Source organism: Triturus cristatus, chromosome 4_1 (assembly GCF_964204655.1).
Source record: "Triturus cristatus chromosome 4_1, aTriCri1.1, whole genome shotgun sequence".
In the NCBI taxonomy this organism is placed as follows: Eukaryota; Metazoa; Chordata; class Amphibia; order Caudata; family Salamandridae; genus Triturus; species Triturus cristatus.
Window position 1 is genome coordinate 750,092,208 of NC_140585.1, and position 20,361 is coordinate 750,112,568.

At 50.7% G+C, this 20,361-nt stretch overlaps 1 protein-coding gene across 9 annotated transcripts in view; it reads left to right on the forward strand.

Annotated features, from left to right (window-relative positions):
* SYCP3 (synaptonemal complex protein 3) overlaps window positions 1–20,361 on the forward strand; it is a 920,669-nt gene that overhangs the window by 678,594 nt on the left and 221,714 nt on the right. The window lies entirely within an intron of this gene.

Genomic DNA, 20,361 nt, shown 5'->3' on the forward strand with positions numbered 1-20,361 from the left:
GAAGCCAGATTGGTCCGGCTCGATAATACCAGGTAAGTTGGGCCAAGTCGGGAAGCCAGCACCCCGTGAATATTTTAAGGTCCAGGTTAAGTAGGGAAATAGGTCTATAAGCGGCGCATTGGGTAACATCTTTACCCGGTTCGGGTAATACAATGACGTCGGCTTCCAACATATCAGGAGGGATCGAGCCAGGCCCCTGGAATGAGTTGAAAAAAAAAACGCGGAGAAGCCATCCGGCCCAGGCGACTTCAAGGGCTTGAGGCGAGAAATCGTCCCCACCACCTCCTCTATTCTAATAGGCGCATCCAACACGGTGGCCCCGGCTGTGTTAAGTGCCGTCGTTGCCGGCCCCTTCAGGTACGCCTCCCCGTCTGTGTCAAGGGATCGATCAGCGCTGTACAGCGAGGCATAAAAATCTCTAAAGGCATCAGCAATTTGGTCATCACTGACCAATTTCTCTCCTTGGGCGTTATAAAGAGTTGTGATCTTCGACCGCTGTACCCGAGCTCGCAGTGCGCTGGCAAGGAGGCGTCCTGTTTTATCGCCCCCCACATAGTATGCATGACGCAGCCGCAAGGTGGCATATTCTGCTCGGTCAAGATCGAGGCCAGCGAGTTGCGCCCTGCCCGTCTTCAATTGCCTCCACACCCTGGGAGCCCCGGTACAACTGTGCACCCACTCGAGTTTAACCACCTGAGCTGTCAAGGATTCTCGCTTCTCCCTGCGTTCTTTGGCTTCAGATGCCGAAATGGCTATCAGTTTCCCCCTTATGACCACCTTCAGCACCCCCCAAACTGCCGTCAAGGGTGTGTCCGGCTTATCGTTAAGTGCCAGGTAATCTGTGATGCGTTTGTGCAGCTGTTGGGCCACCCCATTCCGCTGTAGGAGGGTCTCCTGCAGGCGCCATCTACCCCCCGCCATCTTAGTCCGGGGGACAGCAAGCGACACTACCACTGCGTCATGGTCCGATACAGCGGCAGGGATTATATCTATGTCCCTAACGAGCGGTTGGACCTCCAAGGATACTATAAAGTGGTCTAGCCTAGCATAAGTATGGTGCACATGTGAATAGAACGTGGAGTGGGTGCTGTGAGGGTGCGCCTCCCTCCACAAATCTACCAGTCCCCTTCGGGCCATCCACTCCCTCCCCTCCGGGGAAAGCGATCCGGTTGAACCGAAACGGCGGCCTAATCTATCGGACTCCCCATTCATGACTAGATTGACGTTGCCTCCCACCAGTGTGTATCGGTTTTGGTAAATTAAAATTTCTGACAAAGCGTTCTTGACCAGAGTTGGGGGCATATAGAGACCCTACTGTCATGGACAGACCGCCCACTCGTATGTTGTAAGCGATTAGCCTACCTTTGAGTTCCGCTACTTCATCTCCCACCTGTCCACGGAAATGCTTAGCAATTAAGATAGCGACCCCAGCTTTCTTATCAGTGGTAGAGGAGTAAAGCTGTTGAGGAAACGCCTGAGAGCACATCCGGTGCCAATCTTTGGCCAAGAGGTGTGTTTCTTGCAAAAGACAAATCGAGGCGCCGGAGTTCTCTAAATATGATAAAATGGCGCGCCGTTTAACAGGATTGTTGAGCCCTCTCACATTTAGGGTAATAACTTTCAACGTTGCCTCTGTCATTTGCCCGCCCATGGAATGAGAATGTCGTCTAAGGGGGACCTGCCCCTATGTTGCCTCTCCCCAGAACCTCCCTTCCAAGTGGCACACCGGTTCCCACCCTCCCCCACCGCTACCAGGCCCCTTTCCCCACTCCCACCTCCCCCACCCAACCTCCCGAACCAAACTTGAACCAAGACCACTTCTCCCCCCACCCTAGCCCCAACAGAGCATTCCACACAGAGTGCCATAGTCCAAACCCACCTCCTTACTCCGCAGGCTGGTGGTGAAGTTACCGATCTGAGCGTGATACTCCAGCGACTCCGCCCCCTCGCCCCCCCCAGCCAGCGAATAGACCATGCGTATGCGGCCCCAATGTAAAGAAATCTATTCAGTAGGGGAGGTGTCTCTAAGCACCGCATGGAGGGCCGGGGCCCGTTCTTGCGACATAGTCGTGGGGCCCGGCTTCAGTGCTGCTATTGGGCGGCATCTGCGGCCCACTCGGTGCCAATGATCTCCCGTGGGTTTTTGCGAATGAGTGGGGGAGGCCTCCGCTTCGCTGTATTCAAGACCTTACAGAGTGCGTGCCTCCTGAAAGGACTTCAAGTGGTGCAACGCCCCATTCCATTTGAAAATCAGGCGGAAGGGATGACCCCAGGCGTAGGGTATCCCTTTGTCTCTCAGGAACGAGGTGACTTCTCTGAACGCCTTCCGTTTTTGCAATGTAATGACTGACAGATCCTGGAAAAGCGCCACTGAGTGTCCTTGGTATTGAAGAGGTTGTTTCTTGCGCGCCTCCCGAAGGATCCGCTCTTTCAGGGGAAAGTCCGGTAGGAAGGCCAAAATGTCAGGGGGGGAGCCGGCGTGCGCCGTGGTAGACCCACTCTGTGCGCTCGATTGATTCGGACGTCAAAGTCGGAACCCTCGCTGAGGATCTCGCGGAAAAGGCCCTGCCGATATTGAGTGATATCAGTCCCCTTTGCAGACGATGGAACACCCCGGACCCGTATATTGTTGCGGCGTGACCTATTCTCAAGGTCCTCCGCGTGCGCTTGGAGGTCCACCTGTTGGTCCCGGAGGCGAAGAACTTCTTGTTGGAGGAGTTCTAGTTCCTCACTTCTGGTGTGATCACGATCCTCAACGGCGGCCACCCGCTCCCCCAAACCGTCCACCTCTCGGTGTATCTCCCTCACCTCCCCCGCCACCTCCTGCTTGAGCGAGTAGAAGTCTTCTCGGAGGGAGTTAAAGAGGGTCTCCAGAAACGCACGGGTGATCGGCACCTCCCCGTCTCCATGGTCTGAGTGGTTCTGCGAAGGGGCGGGGGAAGGAGGCCCTCTGTCGCCTTTATTAGGGCCCTTGAGAAGCATGTCTGTTAACGTGCATTCCCCTCTCTTTCGCATGGATGCCATGACCGAGCCCCCCGGGAGGGTCGCTGATGATTGCGCCAAAAAAACTTGTACCCCAGGCTGTGGTCAGGTAAAGTTGCAGCTTGCCCCTCTCCTGGGGCTGTGTAGAGTCTATAGTCCTGCACCAATGCCAGGCATATGCACTGCCTTAGGGGAGAAGGCCTGGAAATCAGCCACAACCTCCCAGTATCCAGAGCACCTAGGCATTCGCATGGGGAGGTCCCGAGCACCCCACCGGCGACCTATGACATGGACCACGCAGGGCCTCACACCTGCAACAGGGGCAGCAGAAACTCTGATGCGCTAATAAAGAAGTTCAAGGCCAGTTCCGCCCCTTATCACAGGTCACAGGGCTCTCAGAAGGAGACAGACTGGCCCTCCCACCACCCCTCCCGTTATTGCCCCAGTGCCTCAGGGCACGTCCACGTGGTCCCCAGCTGCCGGCACACCGCTCCCCCGGGCCTCACCCACAGCGTGTTAGTCATACACTGCCGGCTGCCAGCCCCGTCCTCCCGCTGCAAGCTATGTAGGAGCGATCGCCAGTACAGTCCTCCGCCGCGCTCCCACCACCTGCAGCAGGCCTGCGCTCAGTACTCGGGGGTAGACACTGCAGGGCCTTTGCTCCTGGCACGTCGAGGCAGCGCAGCACCACCGCGCTCCTGGTCTGGCACTGTTGACTCCCGTGCCGCGGGAGGGAGTGACGTCCGCACCCACTCCCGTAGGCCCAGCAGCCGCGGCCTGTATTTGGGAACGGGGCGGCGAGCTCCGGGCAGCCTCTGATCCGTGGGCGCTCTCACCTGGGGGCCCGACACTGCACTGCCTCCATGCCGCCGCTAAATGCCCTCAGGTACTCCAGAGGGCGGCGAGGTATCGCTGTGTGGGCGCCGATGTCTGCGCCGGGTGCGGGGCAGGAGGATCCCTGCTAACGGCCGGTCCGGATGGGTGCCATTTTATGAAGCCGGACCTGGATGAAAGCGACGGTCTCACATTCAAATGGGGCCGCCAGCACCGCCGTCGACCAAAGCCTCGTCCCTCGCCGCTGCTCTGGGGGCAATTTTGTGCTAGCTTGATGACTTTAATGCACAAAACAGCCGGATGAAGGGGTAAGGAGTGAGGAGCCTCGGTAATCCACGTCTGCTTAGGTCGTCATCTTGGCCACGTCCCCCAACCTGTTCCATTTTTAACAATTTTGCAACAGATGATGGAAACCTTCCAAAGAAAACTTCCTCTGCAGCCTATGGGACAATGTATGCCTGTACCGCCCCCGGCACCTGCCATGCCTACTTTACCTATATCTCCACCTCTGCTGCTTACTTCTCCCCCACCACCTCCATCATCAAAGGATACACCACCCAGAAGTGTCAACCAGCTGCTTGTTCCACCAAGATGTAAAGACATGAGGGAGAGGAAGGTCAACTTCCACTGGAAGATGAGAAAGGTAATGAGGAATCAGATGACTGCATCACACCCAGAAATGGAGATAACTTACCCACCCATAGCCTGATTTAATCCAGTAATGTGGAGAGCCACCTTAAAAAAATCATTTTTCCAATCGATTTGAAAGAGCAGCAATGCTTCCTTTATGACTTAAAAAAAAAATCTTTCTTTATGTATTTACACAATGACATACATGCATTACATACTCTAACAACAAGGCTGTGACATTTATTTTCCATTCGTACCAACATATTTCTGTTAGTATAGTGATCAACCCTCACGTAAGTTCCCCCAAATCGCTTTATTGCTACAATGTGTTATCCAACCGCCTCAACTACTATATTCCAAGTCACATTTTTTTCTTGATCTGTGGAAATATCTGGAATTCCTCCTATGTCCGTACCTAGTTAACTGCACCAACCCCAGAACGTCCAGGGGCTACGTAGTCAGTTCCCCAGATGAACCAGGTGTAGATTTACAGTTCCCCCATGTGTTCCCGCCTCCTCAAATGTTACAAGTATGTCCCCCCCCCAAACTTCTAGGTCCTCAGTTACCTTTTCATCTGTACTGGAGAGCCTGATGTGGGTCTCTCTACCACTGACCATTCAATGTATCCCTTGCCCACTGATCAATTGCCAGTCCCCTTGTATCCAACTATCCCATAGCAACCTGCCATCTTGCCAGGAGGAGTGCCAATTGGAGGAATGTATATTGCATCTTTGCTTTTTTGGGCTACCCCACAAAACCTAGCAAACACTGCTTAAAGTATGGGTCTAGGGTCAACCCTGTTGCTCGACAGATCCCCTCAGCCCATCAATACCTCCTGACAGTACCACGCAAAATGTTAAAATGTTGCTACCTCCCATTCACATAAATCCCGGATAGCTTTAGTAGCATAAGAAACGTACAATGTACATAGTTAAAATTAATTATCTGTATTCTGGCATTCCCGGAGACCCTATTAACAAAACAACAAGTCCTTTTCTATTCAGTGTCTGCGAGGTGCCACTCCGGGTCATCACTTAAGGTCGCTCTAGCTACCAACTGTTTTCTGGGCCTGTCCAGCTTAAGAGTCTTATACATTCAAGACACCAGGTGTCCCCCATCCTGCATGTCCAGAAGTGCCTTAAGGGTCTCCTAGCGGGTGGTCGCTTCTGGAAATACTGTTTGAGCAATTTCAGAATACTGTAAGTATTGACCCTGGCCCAAGGAGAAAACCTCTGGCGCCTCCCAATAGGAGACAAAAAGCTGCTACGAATAAAGATCTCCTACTGTCCTATATCCTCCCTCTTGCCATTGCGCTAATGTCCTTAAATTACTTCAACATCCATTGAGAAGAGAGGCCGTCAAAGGACCCTCATCACTTGCTCCCTGATCTGGACAGTATATCGCACCAGGGAAGGGAACTTCCCCTCCAGGCTTAAGCCCCTCATCAATAGTTCCAGCAAGGGTGCATCCATATGCTTCCCCCAGAGCAACCATTTTTTCCTTTCGGCCACCCATTTAGCCGCATATTGTACATGTTTTGTGTAGTAATATAATTCAATGTCTGTTAGTCCCAGACCTCCTTCTTCATGATCCAAGTTTAAGGTGTCATGGGCCACGTGGTTCATTTTTCCTGCTTGGATCAGTGATACCAGTAGGCTATTTAGGCGTTTCAAGGTGGCACAAGGGATGGGGCACAAAGAATTATGAAACACATATAAATACCTGAGAAGAAACGCGATTTTGGCTATAGCAACTCTACCCATTGTAGACAAGGGTAGCCTTGCCCAGAATTGAATGTCAAGTGTAATCCCTTTAACATCCTCCCCACATTGTACAGATATATTTTTTCGGAGTTTACCGCCTCCAGTATGCTTAGATATCTAATTTTGTCTATTTCCCCGTGTAGACCAAGGTCAAGCAGGCGGTCCATAGGGTCTTCCTCAGGGCCCCCAGGGGGAAAAGAACAGTCCTAATCCTGTTAGCTCTCAAGTGCACCACCCTAACAAACTCCCCCATGTGTGCCATTATTAGCAGGACAGATTTCCCTAGCCGCGACAATTGAAAGAGTGCATTGTTGGCATAGAGAGAAATGATCTGACAGTTGAATCTCCTACTCCCCCAACACCCTTCGAAGCTTGATGGCTAGTGGCTCCAGTACCAACACACACAAAAGTGGCCAGAGCAGGCATCCTTGTCGGGTGTAACGCTGTACCCCAAAGGCTTCTAATGCTACTTTACCTTTACAAACTCGGGCTGTGGGATTTGTGCTGTGAACAGCTTGACCCATGCACAGAATTTCCTTCAAAATTCCATCCATTTCAACACCTCCATTAAATGCATCAATTATAGTGTGGCAATATCCGCAAATGCCAAGACCAGCTCCTCATTCAACACTTGCATTAAGAATCTCAAATTAAGGGTCGTGCTACGCTCAGGTATAAACCCACACTGATCCTCATGCACCAATATGCATATTACCCTTTGCAGTAGCAGCAACAAGACTTTACACAGAGTTAATCATGGTTAACAGTCCGTAGGATGTGACATCCAATGTTCCCAGTTTCAGCATCATGCATATAAGTCCCTCTCACATTGACTGGGGCATTAACCACACACTTGTACCTCTTCAAAGACCTCTAACAGCTTCTCAGTTAGAAGGGGCCGAAATAACTCTTAGAAATATATATTGGAAAACCTTCACTGCCCAGATCTTTGTGCAGACATTGGCCCTAGGGCCCCATCAATTCCTCCAAAGCGATGTCTGCCTCCAACTATTCCTGGAAGGACCCTGTCACCTACAGGAGATTTATCTTGCTCAGCAAGGATGCTATGTCCTCTGGGGTTGCTGAAGTAGCTCTCCGGTATACCTCAATTAAATGTTCCCTAGGTGTGTGATTTATTACAGTCTGAGTTCTGGTCCTTACCCCATCAGTTTGCCCCTGTAACACTGCTGGAGCGATTGTTGTCTCTCTCTTTAGATTCCAGGCATGCATTTTCTCGACTTATCACCTTCCTATGCAGGTGCTGCCAGTAGTATCGTCATGTCAGCTTATCTAATCTGTCCAATATCTCTCCAGGGATCTTCGCGTCTCTGGTAGCTCCGTCACAACATCCTCTCCTCCTGATTCCTGCCGCTGTAAGTATGTATAGTCAGGTCCTTCTGTGAATGTTACTTAACTTCGTATACCTTCCATAGGCACATCCCATTAGACACTCCCTGCAATGCCTCCCACTCATTCCCCCTGATGTTCCTGGATCCCAATTGATCCTCAAGCATGCCCTCACCTGTACAGTGAGGTCTGCCAGACACTCCTGGTCCAGCAAGACTCATGGTAGCATTCTCCATGTGTAGAAATCCACCCATCTGTTGCGTTAGTCAGTGTGAACCTTCAGTGGGGGTCTTATAACTACCCCACCAGGTACTGAGCATCTCATACCCGGTAGAGATTGCCTTTCAACCCCAGTACCCAGTCTATTCTCTTATAAGTGTGATGAGTCATAAAGTGACATGAATATTCTCTGTCCAGTAGATGGAGTTCTGTCCATACGTCTGCAATGCCTGTATTGGACATTACTTGGTGCAATGCAGTCATCATATATCCTCGTAGTGTGTCGTGGGGGATGTTTGTCAAGCACCCCATCCAAAGCACAGTTAAAATCCCCCACCAACAATATCGGGACATCAGGGCTGCCAGTCAATAAATCTTGGATCTTGACAAAAAAGTCTCTGTCCTTCTCAATTTCAGCATTTGGGGGGTGAATTCCCCTTTTTGCCCCCTCATGGGATTCCATAACATCGACCAGTGGGTGAGGCAGATGGTACATACAGGACATGCATTGGAATCCGTACAAAGACCACTTGTTTGCTTGCCCAAGATAGAACATCATCTGCACTTGAAGGGGCGGGAGTGGACAGGAAATTCTCCTCCTGCTTAAGGGAGCTAAGGAGTTGGTCCCCCGATCCCAGGGGAAACCTGGGATTTTATTCCAGATTCTTTTTGATCGGGAAGAAAACTGGCCAATTGAGACCGATTCTGGGCCTCGGAGAACTAAGTAAGCTCTTGATAAAGGAGTCTTTTTGTATGGTTATGCTTCAAGAAGTTGTCCTGAGGATCAAGGAAGAAGATTTCTTAACCTTCCTTGACCTTCAAGATACATATTTTAAGATCAAAGAACCTGATCACTTTAGCCTCTGCTTCTTCGGACAGAGTGATTCGATATATAGATAATTTGGACTGCAGGATTAGTTCGATGGTGGTGATATTCATTAAGGCTACTTAATCATCAGCACTATTAAGCCGTTATGATCACCTGATTTGGCATAACATCTTGCCACTAGTGAACCTCATCCCAGAGGATCAAAAGGAGGCTATGAAGGCAATTGTCAAGGAAAGAGCACTTGCATCTGCATCTATCATAGATGCTTTTGTGGACGTCTAAAATGCAGGAATCTGCCAGCTAGCAGGTGCAGCTGTTTTAAGAAAGCAGAGATGGCTGAATTCTACAGGTTTCCATCCAGGAGGTCCAAGGAAAGATCCTCGATATGCTATTTGCTGGACTCGCTATGTTTAGAAAACATGTGGACAGTTCCCTATAAAAATCAAGACAGACATCTGGGCTCAGCCATTTTTCGTGGCTCCTTCAGATCCCTAGCCTAAAAGGAATGTTTTGATCAATAGGAAGGTCGAGGATGACCATAATACCCCCCACAACAAATCACATATGACCAAGTATATAGGTCCAATCAGAACCAAAAGACAAGGGTATGGTAGATCGACCAGACAGAACAGGAGAGCCTCTCAATCATGCCACAACCACACAAGAGCTTGAGTCTCAGTTGCTGTCTCTCCTTCTCAATTTTAGGATGTGGATGAGAATAATACCTTTTTGCCCCGTCATAGGAGTCCATAACATCTGACCAGTATATTAGGCCAATTATACATACAGGACATGCGTTGGAATCCATACAAAGACCACATGTTTGCTTGCTCAAGAAAGAACATCATCTCCGTTTGAGGGGGATACAACACGAATTTCTCCTCTTCCTCCTCCTTAGGGAGCTATAGAGTTGGTCCCCAGATCTCAGGGAACCCGGGATTTTATTCCAGGTTCTATTTGAAAGACAAGAAAACTGCCAATTGAGACCGATTCTTGGCCTCAGTGAACGAAACAAGTTCCTGAAAAAGCAGTCTTTTTGTATGGTTACTCTACCAGAAGTTGTCCTGATGATCCAGGAAGGAGATTTCCTAACCTCCCTGGACCTTCAAGATGCATATTTTAACATCCCAATCCACCACAGAAAATAACTCCACTTTTCAGTGTCAGGGCAGCACTACCAAATCTAGGCGCTACCATTCGGCTTCCTATTAGTGGTCTGTATATTTACCCAGTGCCTAGTCCTAGTTGCTGCCTTCTTCAGATAAAAGGGTCATCAAGTATGCCTGTATTTGGATTACTGACTTATCAAAGGTCCATCAAGAGAAGAGGCAAAGGATTCTATGACCTTCTGCATCAATCTCTCTAAATAACAAAATAATACTCTATGAAAACATGCACAAAAAATCAGTGCTTGTGAACAATATTGGATAGGCAATTGGGAAAGGCATTCTCATCCTCAGAAAGAGCGATGAAGCTTCAGGCCATGGCAAAAAGTCTTTCACCCAGGCAAACAGTTACAGTCAAACTGTACAAATCTCTGCTGGGTCTGATGTTCTCCTCCATATGTCTCATACCCTTTTTTTAATTTTATTTAAATTTATTTTTGCAATTAAAAACGTTACATACAAACGTATAACATTTCAGTGAGCTTAATATGACCGCAGCATGACACCTACACACATTACAATTTTTCAGTTGTAGTTCTTGCACAGCATTTAGAGATATCGTCATAATGCTATCTGCCAACAGTCCTGGCTTTTACAGTGCCTATATAGTGTATTTTATATTAATACAGCCAGCTTGTGTATATCGCCCAACTTCAGGAGCCACCATTCCCCACATTTGAGTGCAAATAATTCAACAATGGACCCCAATAGTCTTTGGGCCTCGATGTCGTTGGTACCTTTTCCGCATAAAGTTCCAGTTGCCGTTTTGCAATATGCAATATCTTTGAGCCATACCGCTTTCGTGGGACTAATCTTACTCCCCCAGTGCAGTGCCACTCTATGTTTTGCAATCATCCAACACACTAATATTATACCCTTTTTAACCCCTTCGATGCTCATGACGGAACGGTTCCGTCATGAGCATCGGTTGAGCTGTGCTCATGACGGAACCGCTCCGTCATGAGCACAGCCCCTGGGGGAAGCGTTGGTGCTCCCCCCCTGGGGCATCGATCGTGCCCCCACAGAGGGGGATGGCAGCGGAAGAGTTTCCGCTGCCACCCCCGAGCCCCCCCACGCTTCCTGATGATGTCAGCGCGCACAGCGCGCGCCGGCGTCATCAGGAAGCATTGGACGCGCTGGAATTCATTTCTTCCAGCGCGTCCAACGGGGAGGGTAAGTGTTTTGGTGCTGTGTTTCGGGGGGCGGAATTCCAGGGCCTTGAGGCATCGGGGGAGAGGAAAGAGTATTTCCTCTCCCCTGATGTCTCAATGCTGGGCATTCCTGTCCCACGATCGCGCACAGCGTCGCGATCGTGGGACAGGAATGCCCCCACTAGACCCCAGGGATGTTGTTTTTGGCCATTTTGGAAGCGACCCCTTGGGCAAGGGTCGCTTCCCTGGGGGAGAATTTGTGGAAGACTTTTCTGCCCCCCCCCGGGGGCAGATCGGTCCACTTTCGGTCCGTTTCTGCCCCCGGGGGCGCAGAAAAGCCCACTAGACACCAGGGAATTTTGTTATATCGTTATGGGAAGCGACCCCTTGGGCAAGGGTCGCTTCCCTGGGGGAGAATTTGAGCACAGACTTTTCTGCCCCCCCTGGGGGCAGATCGGTCCACTTTCGGTCTGTTTCTGCCCCCAGGGGGGGCAGAAAAGCCCACTAGACACCAGGGAATTTTGTAATATCGTTATCGGAAGCGACCCCTTGGGCAAGGGTCGCTTCCCTGGGGGAGAATTTGAGCACAGACTTTTCTGCCCCCCCTGGGGGCAGATCGGTCCACTTTCGGTCCGTTTCTGCCCCCGGGGGAGGGCAGAAAAGCCCACTAGACACCAGGGAATTTCGTCATTTTGTTATGGGAAGCGACCCCTTGGGCAAGGGTCGCTTCCCTGGGGGAGAATTTGTGCACAGACTTTTCTGCCCCCCCTGGGGGCAGATCGGTCCACTTTCGGTCCGTTTCTGCCCCCAGGGGGGGCAGAAAAGCCCACTAGACACCAGGGAATTTCGTAATATTGTTATGGGAAGCGACCCCTTGGGCAAGGGTCGCTTCCCTGGGGGATAATTACTGCACAGACTTTTCTGCCCCCCTGGGGGCAGATCGGTCCACTTTCGCTCCGTGTCTGGCCCCAGGGGGGGGCAGAAAAGCCCACTAGACACCAGGGATTTAGTGTAAATAAAAACGGAAGTGACCCCTTTGGCAAGTGTCGCTTCCAAGGGGCAATTTTTATAATATGTATTTGGCCCACCCGCCCCGGGACAGAGTAGCCTTTTTTTTCCCTGCTGTTTTCTGCCCCACCTGGAACATAACCCGATTGACCATTTGGGTAGTAATATAGCATGTTGTAATGTTTATTGTTTTATTTTTTGTGAATCGCAATAGTAATGTTTTTTTTTTTTTTACTTTTTTGTTCTAGGTGAAGGCTTTTGCTCTTTACAGTTTGCCGTGTTGTTTCTGGCGGTTCTGCTGTTTGTGTAGTTTGGTAAGAGACTCTTTTTTGTACAATGTAAATGTGTTTGATTTCTCTGCATGAATTTTTTTTGCAAATGGTGTAATAATAGCAGTATGTTTGTTTTTTGAGTGTCAAAAACTTTTTGCATTGGTGCTCGATGTGTATTATGTTGTCTTGTGAGTAATTTGTTTTTTTTTCTTCTTTCTAGTTTGATATCGTTGGTTTTTGCTGTGTCACTGCAGAGTTGGTTTCTGGTGAGTGCAGCTGTCTCTTGTAATTGGATTGTATAGTTTTTGAGTACATTGATCTTTGTGATAAAGGTACACATTTCTTTACTTACTTGGTTTGCACATTGTTGGTTGTTGTTGACTTGTTTGTGCAGTCTTCTATCTTAGTAAGTATAATGGCTAGCCGCAGGATGACTGCTCAGCAGGTTGTTGGTTTGCTGTTTGAGTCTTCCTCTGATATTGGTTCAGAGACTGACTCTGCATCTGAGGGAGAGGAGGCAGGGGACGATTCTGGCAGTGAGTTGTCTCTCCGTATGGAGTCATCGGATGATGAAGATACTCTTAGTGCGGATGAAGTGCCTGTGTTAGAGGCGGAGACTGATGTGCCGATAGTGCGGCAAGAGGCATCTGGGCTGCAGCCTGGGGCTGCAAGGCTTCCCGTTGGTGTAGTGCGGCAAGAGGCATCTGGGTTGCAGGCTGGGGCTGCAAGGCTTCCCGTTGGTGTAGTGCGGCAAGAGGCTTCTGGGCTGCAGGCTGGGGCTGCAAGGCTTCCCTTTGAAAGTGATGACCTCTGGGTTGCCCCTGGCATGGTGCAGCCGGCATTGCCAGAGTTTACTGGTGTTCCAGGGTCTAGAGTGAATTCTGAAAACTATTTGCCGGTCAATTTTTTTCAGTTGTTTATGGACGATGTGTTTTTTGCAGAGATTGTTGAGCAGACTAATTTGTATGCCGAACAGTTTTTGAGGGACAACTGTGCCAGTCTTAAGCCACACTCTAGAGCTACCCGGTGGACTCCCACAAATGTTGAAGAAATGAAGAAGTTCTTGGGTTTAACTTTTTTGATGGGCTTGCTAAGGAAGCCATCAATGTCTTCATATTGGTCTAGCAGTCCCTTGATGGCAACGTCTATTTTTCCGGCAGTCATGAGTCGTGACAGGTATTTGCTACTGCTTCGGATGATGCATTTTGTTGATAATGGTTTAGCGTTGCCACGAGATCACCCTGACTGTGACCGTCTTTTTAAGATTAGGCCTGTCCTTGATCACTTTGTTGATCGATTTCCTGAGATCTATGCTCCTGGGAAACAAATTGCAGTGGATGAGTCTTTGGTGTTGTTCAAGGGCCGCTTGGTTTTTAGGCAATACATTCCTAGTAAGAGGGCACGCTATGGAATAAAGCTGTATATGCTGTGTGACAGTAGGACTGGATATGTCTCTAATTTCAGGGTGTACACCGGTAAGGAATCTAGGTTTAACCTCCCTGGTTGTCCGTCCACTTTTGGAGCGACTGAGAAAATTGTTTGGGAACTTGGAAGAGGATTTTTTAACAAAGGCCACCATTTATATGTAGATAACTTCTACACTGGTGTGCGGTTGTTCAGGGAATTGGCCAAAGTGGACACTCTTGCTTGTGGCACAATCCGCTCTAACCGTAAAGGTTTCCCGAAAGAACTTGTTTGTCAAAAGCTTGTGCGGGGACAGTGCAGTGCGTTGCGTTGCCAGGAGCTTCTTGCTGTGAAGTTTACAGACAGGAGAGATGTCTACATGCTGACTACCATCCATGATGAAAGCACTGCACCTGTGACTGTTTGGGGTCAGGTCGCTGAAGCGCGCAAACCTGTGTGCATTTTAGACTATAATAGGCACATGGGTGGTGTTGACAGAGTAGATCAGAGGTTGGAACCTTACACTGCTCTTCGTAAGGCTTACATTTGGTACAAGAAGTTGGCTATCCATCTTTTCCACTTGGAAATGTTTAATGCTTTTGTTGTGTTCCAGGATTCTTGCCCTGAGTCAAAGATGACTTTTGCTAAGTTTCAGGAGTCTGTAATAGGCAGCCTTGTTGTAGTGGAACAGGCAAGTGTTCCTAGAGTTGGACTGGTGGAGGATGTTGCTAGATTGAAAGAACGCCACTTTCCAGATCACATTCCTCCCACACCCGCAAAAGATTTTCCCAGTAGGAGATGTAGAGTCTGTTGGCGAAAAGGTTTGCGGAAGGAGAGTCGTATGTACTGCCCCGACTGTCCTTCTCATCCTGCACTGTGTCTCTCTGCTTGTTTTAGAGCGTACCTGTCACGAGGAGCCCGGACCTAAAGGGGATGATAACCTGCCTATTCTAACTGTCCGTGTCAATCCCCTCCTTTCCCCTCTTTGTCCCCAGCAACCCGAAGCACGAGCCAGAGAAGACAGCTCGCTACATTCGAGCAGACAAGAGGACGTGTGTTTCTTTAATTGGGCTGAGCTAGACATGCACCCCGCCCACACGGATGACGAGGATAAAGGGAGGAGCCCCGAACCAGGAAGGAGTCAGCGACCTGGAGTGGAGAGAGCGGAAGGAGCAGACGAAGAGAGGAGAGCGTACGTGGAGGAGAGACGAGACAGAGAAGAAGACGAGAGACCAGCGACCGGGACGATGGAGCCAGGAGGCCTACGACCCCACGACTCGCCCCGCCACGTTTCCGGAGAAGCGTGGCACCAACAGGTACGGGACCGTATCTATGGTTGGGCGGGACGACCGAGGCTAAAGAAACTGTAGTAGACGCTTTCCCTGTTCCCGTACCCTCACCTCACCGGCACCTAAGGGAACTAGCGAGCACTGTGTGAAGTCCTCACTCCCGACCCCTCACAGTATTTGTTCCCCAGCGCACCTACCTGAAATCGGTTTTTCTTGTTTTCTTTTGGTTACGCCCACACCGGGGACCGGAGAAAGCCGCATCGGCCAGAAGGAGTCGGCATCCTGGACCGGAGCAGATATAGAGCGAAAAGTCCACACCAACGGCCAACCCTTAAACAGGAGGCAGAACTCCCCCTTCCCTACTACAGGGCCAAGACTTTTAAGAAAAAAGTGTTACAACCAATAAACCCCACCTTAACTGCAACCCCCGACTCTGTGCCTCCTTTGAACCCGCTACAAGTGGTGGAGAATGCGGGCATAGGAGTTCCCATCTGTACGTCAAAGATGGACGACCGAATACAACATTTGGTCAAGGGGCAGGAACAGCTGGGATGGGTGGTAGAGCAACAGTTGCACGCCGCTCAAGCGGACAGAGATACCTTCAAAACAACGCTGACCGCCCACCTCGAAGGCCTACAGACGGTGTTCAGGGACCCGGGTACAGGAAACCCTCCACCCCCTCGACCCATTACCTCCGGACCCTCCGGGATTTCGTTGCAGAAGTATGTGGCAGGCGAAGACCCTGATGCCTTTCTGCTGAATTTCGAAAGAGCCGCGTTAGCCTGTGGGTGGCCTGTGGAGAAATGGCCTTTCTTTCTGGCTCCGTTACTAACTAGCGAGACACAGGCAGCCTATCAGGTTGCCAATGCGACAGGCAATGTACCCTATGCCACTATCAAAACAGTAATCCTAGACCATCTGGGGATGGATGCGGAGGCATACCGGGTACGGTTCCGAAAGGAGAGGTGAGCCCTGGGGGAGAATCCCAAAACGCTGTTTTTACGCCTCAAAATGGCCACGGATAAGTGGCTGACCCCGGCCTCTAGTACGAAAGACGAGATAATGGACAAGATCTATTTAGAACAGTTCTTGGAGTCAGTACCGTTCGCCACCCAGAAATGGTTAAGACAACACTCACACTTGACCACCGCCCAAGCCATTGAAATGGCTTCTTCATATGCCAGAGCGCAACCTCGCTCAGCCCCTTGGGACTATGAGAAACCCTCCCGTGCCATTCCGCTTAAAGGAGAAAGGAAAACCCGACCAACAGGGGAAGCCTATCATCAAAAACCCGTGAGAGCTGAGCCCATCTCCTTCAAGGGACCCCAATGCTTTGAGTGTGGGGCTTGGGGACACATTGCCCGATTATGTCCCCACAGGAGGCCCCTGGAAGAACCCATGGAAGTGGGATACGTCCCCAAATCGGTTCTCTACACAGCGGAGCTGGGCAGTTCCTTCTACGTGAGTGTAAGGGTGAATGGGAGACCGGTCCGGGCCCTACTAGACTCTGGGTGTAGACAGTCGGTAATAAGAGGGGTGTTCATAGAAGCCAGGCAAGTGGTTCCCCAAACACTGGTTTGCATCAAATGTGTACACGGTGACACGAAACCCTATCCGGTGGCACACGTCTCCTTAGAAACCACGGAGGGTGGACAGCACCATGTGAAGGTAGGTGTACTAGACACGCTACCAGAAGAACTGATCATAGGAACGGACAATCCCCACTTCCTGGACCTATTCACACGTTCCACACACATACAAACCCCACCCAAGGAGGATGAGGCGAGAGTAGAGTCGTCCCGTCCGGCATACATTACACCAGAGCCGTGGGCAGGGGATAGGAACTTCAAGTTCGCACAGGCCAATGATAGCTCACTCTATAATGCCTGGGAACAGGCACACTACACCCAGGGAGACGCCTCTCCCGTGTTCCCCCGTTTCCTTATCCACAATGGCTTGCTGTATCGCCAGGGGAGAAAGGACGAACCCTTACAGCTGTTAGTGCCTCTCTCCTTTAGGGAGCAAATCCTGTTCTATTCCCATTCCCATCTCCTCGCTGGCCACATTGGTACGGAAAAAACGACGCAAAACGTCCTGCGACATTTTTACTGGCCAGGCATTTACGCAGACATCAAACAACACTGTCTGGCATGCGAGCTGTGCCAGAAAAAGAACACACACAGGCCCCCAGGAGTTCCGTTACAACCCCTTCCTATAATAGGGACCCCGTTCGAGAGAGTGGGCCTAGACCTGATAGGCCCCTTGCCCAAAACCAGAAGAGGGAACCAGTATGCACTGGTTATGGTGGATTATGCAACCCGCTTTCCAGAAGCCTTTCCCTTAAGAGCACCAACATCACGGGCCATAGCGGAGAGAATGATTGAACTCTTCTCCAGAGTGGGCTTCCCGAAGGAGATATTGACGGACCAAGGGACCCCCTTTGTGTCCCGGCTGATAAAGGAGGTATGCAGCTTGGTGGACCTACGGCATATCAAGACGTCGGTATATCACCCCCAGACCGACGGACTGGTAGAGTGCTATAACGGGACGCTCAAGGTCACGATAAAGAAGATGCTGGCTGTGAGCGGAAAAGAATGGGACAATCTTTTACCTCTGGCCTTATACGTCATTAGGGGACAAACACAGAGTAGTCTCGGCTGTTCTGCGTTTGAGATGTTATATGGGCGACAGCCCAGGACGCTCCTTGAAATGACAAAAGAGGTCTGGGAGAAGGATGCGGGAGAGAGCCAAGGCCTGTTGGAGTATACTCAGGACCTAAAAACCAAGCTGGGGAAAATACGTGAATTGGCATACGTCAATTTGGGACGAAGCCAACAACGACAGAAGACGGCCTATGACAAAGGGAAGAAATGGAGGAGGATGGAGGTGGATGACTGGGCCTTGGTGTTGTTACCATCGGCGACCCACAGATTCCAGACGGAATGGAGGGGACCCTACAAAGTAATCGCCACCGTAGGCAAGACCAGCTACAGATTGCAGATGGCCCCTCGAAAGACACAGCTCTATCACATAAACCTGTTAAAAAAATGGATTGGGCCCCCCCCCCAGGATATACATCTCTCCATACCGACTACCGTCTCCCCCTTGTCCACATTACAGGAGTTGGTCGTCAGCGAAGACCTCATACAAAACGAGAAAAGGAGCCTGCAGGACACGTTGGAGCGGTACTCCTCTGTGTTTTCCGATGTCCCCGGGAAAACCACAGTGATAGAACACCAAACTGAGACCACACCGGGAGTGGTCGTCGCAAAACGGCCATATCGGATACCCGCTGCACGGCGTCCCGCCATACAGAAGGAGGTCCAGGAAATGCTGCGTCTGGGGATAATCAGGCCTTCCCGCAGCGAATGGTCATCACCAATCGTGATGGTCCCGAAACCCGATGGCAGCACGCGGTTCTGTATGGACTTTCGGGCCTTGAATCAAGTGTCTTCCTTTGACACATATCCGATACCACGCATAGATGAGCTGATCGAGCGCCTCGGAAAAGCCAAATACATCAGTACGCTAGACCTGACCAAAGGCTACTGGCAAGTGCCACTGAGAGAGGAGGACCGTAAGAAGACCGCCTTTTCCACCCCAAGTGGGTTGTTCGAATTCAACGTCCTACCATTTGGCCTACACGGAGCTCCCGCGACGTTCCAACGACTGATGAACGAGGTACTACGGGACCACCAAGACTACACGTCCGCATATCTTGACGACATCATCGTTTTCAGTCCCTCCTGGGAGAGCCATCTCAACCACCTGACCCTGGTGCTTCACGCCCTAAAGAAAGCTGGCTTGCGGGTGAATGCGAAGAAGTCAAGAGTAGGGTTCCACAAGGTTAAATATCTGGGGTATGTGTTGGGCCATGGGGTCATCGAACCACAAATAGAGAAAGTCCGGGCCATTTCAGAAACCCCGTTTCCCTCAAACAAAAAAGACATGAGAGCGTTCTTGGGACTCATCGGATATTACAGGCGATTCATACCCTTGTTTTCAGACATAGCCACCCCTCTCTCTGATACCCTTAAGAAAGGGACTAGTACCCAGCTGTTTCACTCCCCCACACCAGCTATGTGGAACGCCTTCACCACATTGAAAAGGGTGATAACCACCAACCCCGTGCTAGCCTCGCCAGATTACACTCGACCCTTCATATTACACACTGACGCTTCCGACTGTGGAATAGGGGCGGTATTGTCTCAGACATCCCTGGATGGGATAGAACACCCCATTCTATACATAAGCAGGAAGTTGTTCCCCAGGGAGGTGAAGTACCCTACAATAGAGAAGGAATGCCTGGCGATAAAGTGGGCCGTTGATAAGCTTAGGTATTACTTGGAGGGCCACCCATTCACCCTTTTCACGGACCATGCCCCGCTCCAGTGGATGAGCCAGACCATGTCCCACAATCCCCGGGTATTGCGGTGGTTTCTTACACTCCAACCCTTCTTGCTCACTGTACACCATCGGAAAGGCATAGAGAACAACAGTGCGGACTTCCTATCAAGGCACCCTCTCCCCGAGCGGGAGAATCCAGGGGGGGTGGTGTGTCACGAGAAGCCCGGACCTAAAGGGGATGATAGCCTGCCTATTCTAACTGTCCGTGTGAATCCCCTCCTTTCCCCTCTTTGTCCCCAGCAACCCGAAGCACGAGCCAGAGAAGACAGCTCGCTACATTCGAGCAGACAAGAGGACGTGTGTTTCTTTAATTGGGCTGAGCTAGACATGCACCCCGCCCACACGGATGACGAGGATAAAGGGAGGAGCCCCGAACCAGGAAGGAGTCAGCGACCTGGAGTGGAGAGAGCGGAAGGAGCAGACGAAGAGAGGAGAGCGTACGTGGAGGAGAGACGAGACAGAGAAGAAGACGAGAGACCAGCGACCGGGACGACGGAGCCAGGAGGCCTACGACCCCACGACTCGCCCCGCCACGTTTCCGGAGAAGCGTGGCACCAACAGGTACGGGACCGTATCTATGGTTGGGCGGGACGACCGAGGCTAAAGAAACTGTAGTAGACGCTTTCCCTGTTCCCGTACCCTCACCTCACCGGCACCTAAGGGAACTAGCGAGCACTGTGTGAAGTCCTCACTCCCGACCCCTCACAGTATTTGTTCCCCAGCGCACCTACCTGACATCGGTTTTTCTTGTTTTCTTTTGGTTACGCCCACACCGGGGACCGGAGAAAGCCGCATCGGCCAGAAGGAGTCGGCATCCTGGACCGGAGCAGATATAGAGCGAAAAGTCCACACCAACGACCAACCCTTAAACAGGAGGCAGAACTCCCCCTTCCCTACTACAGGGCCAAGACTTTTAAGAAAAAAGTGTTACAACCAATAAACCCCACCTTAACTGCAACCCCCGACTCTGTGCCTCCTTTGAACCCGCTACAGTACCACACACGAATGAATTTTTGGGAGGATTCTTGAGTGGTAAAGTGAACTGCATGGTCTGTATTCT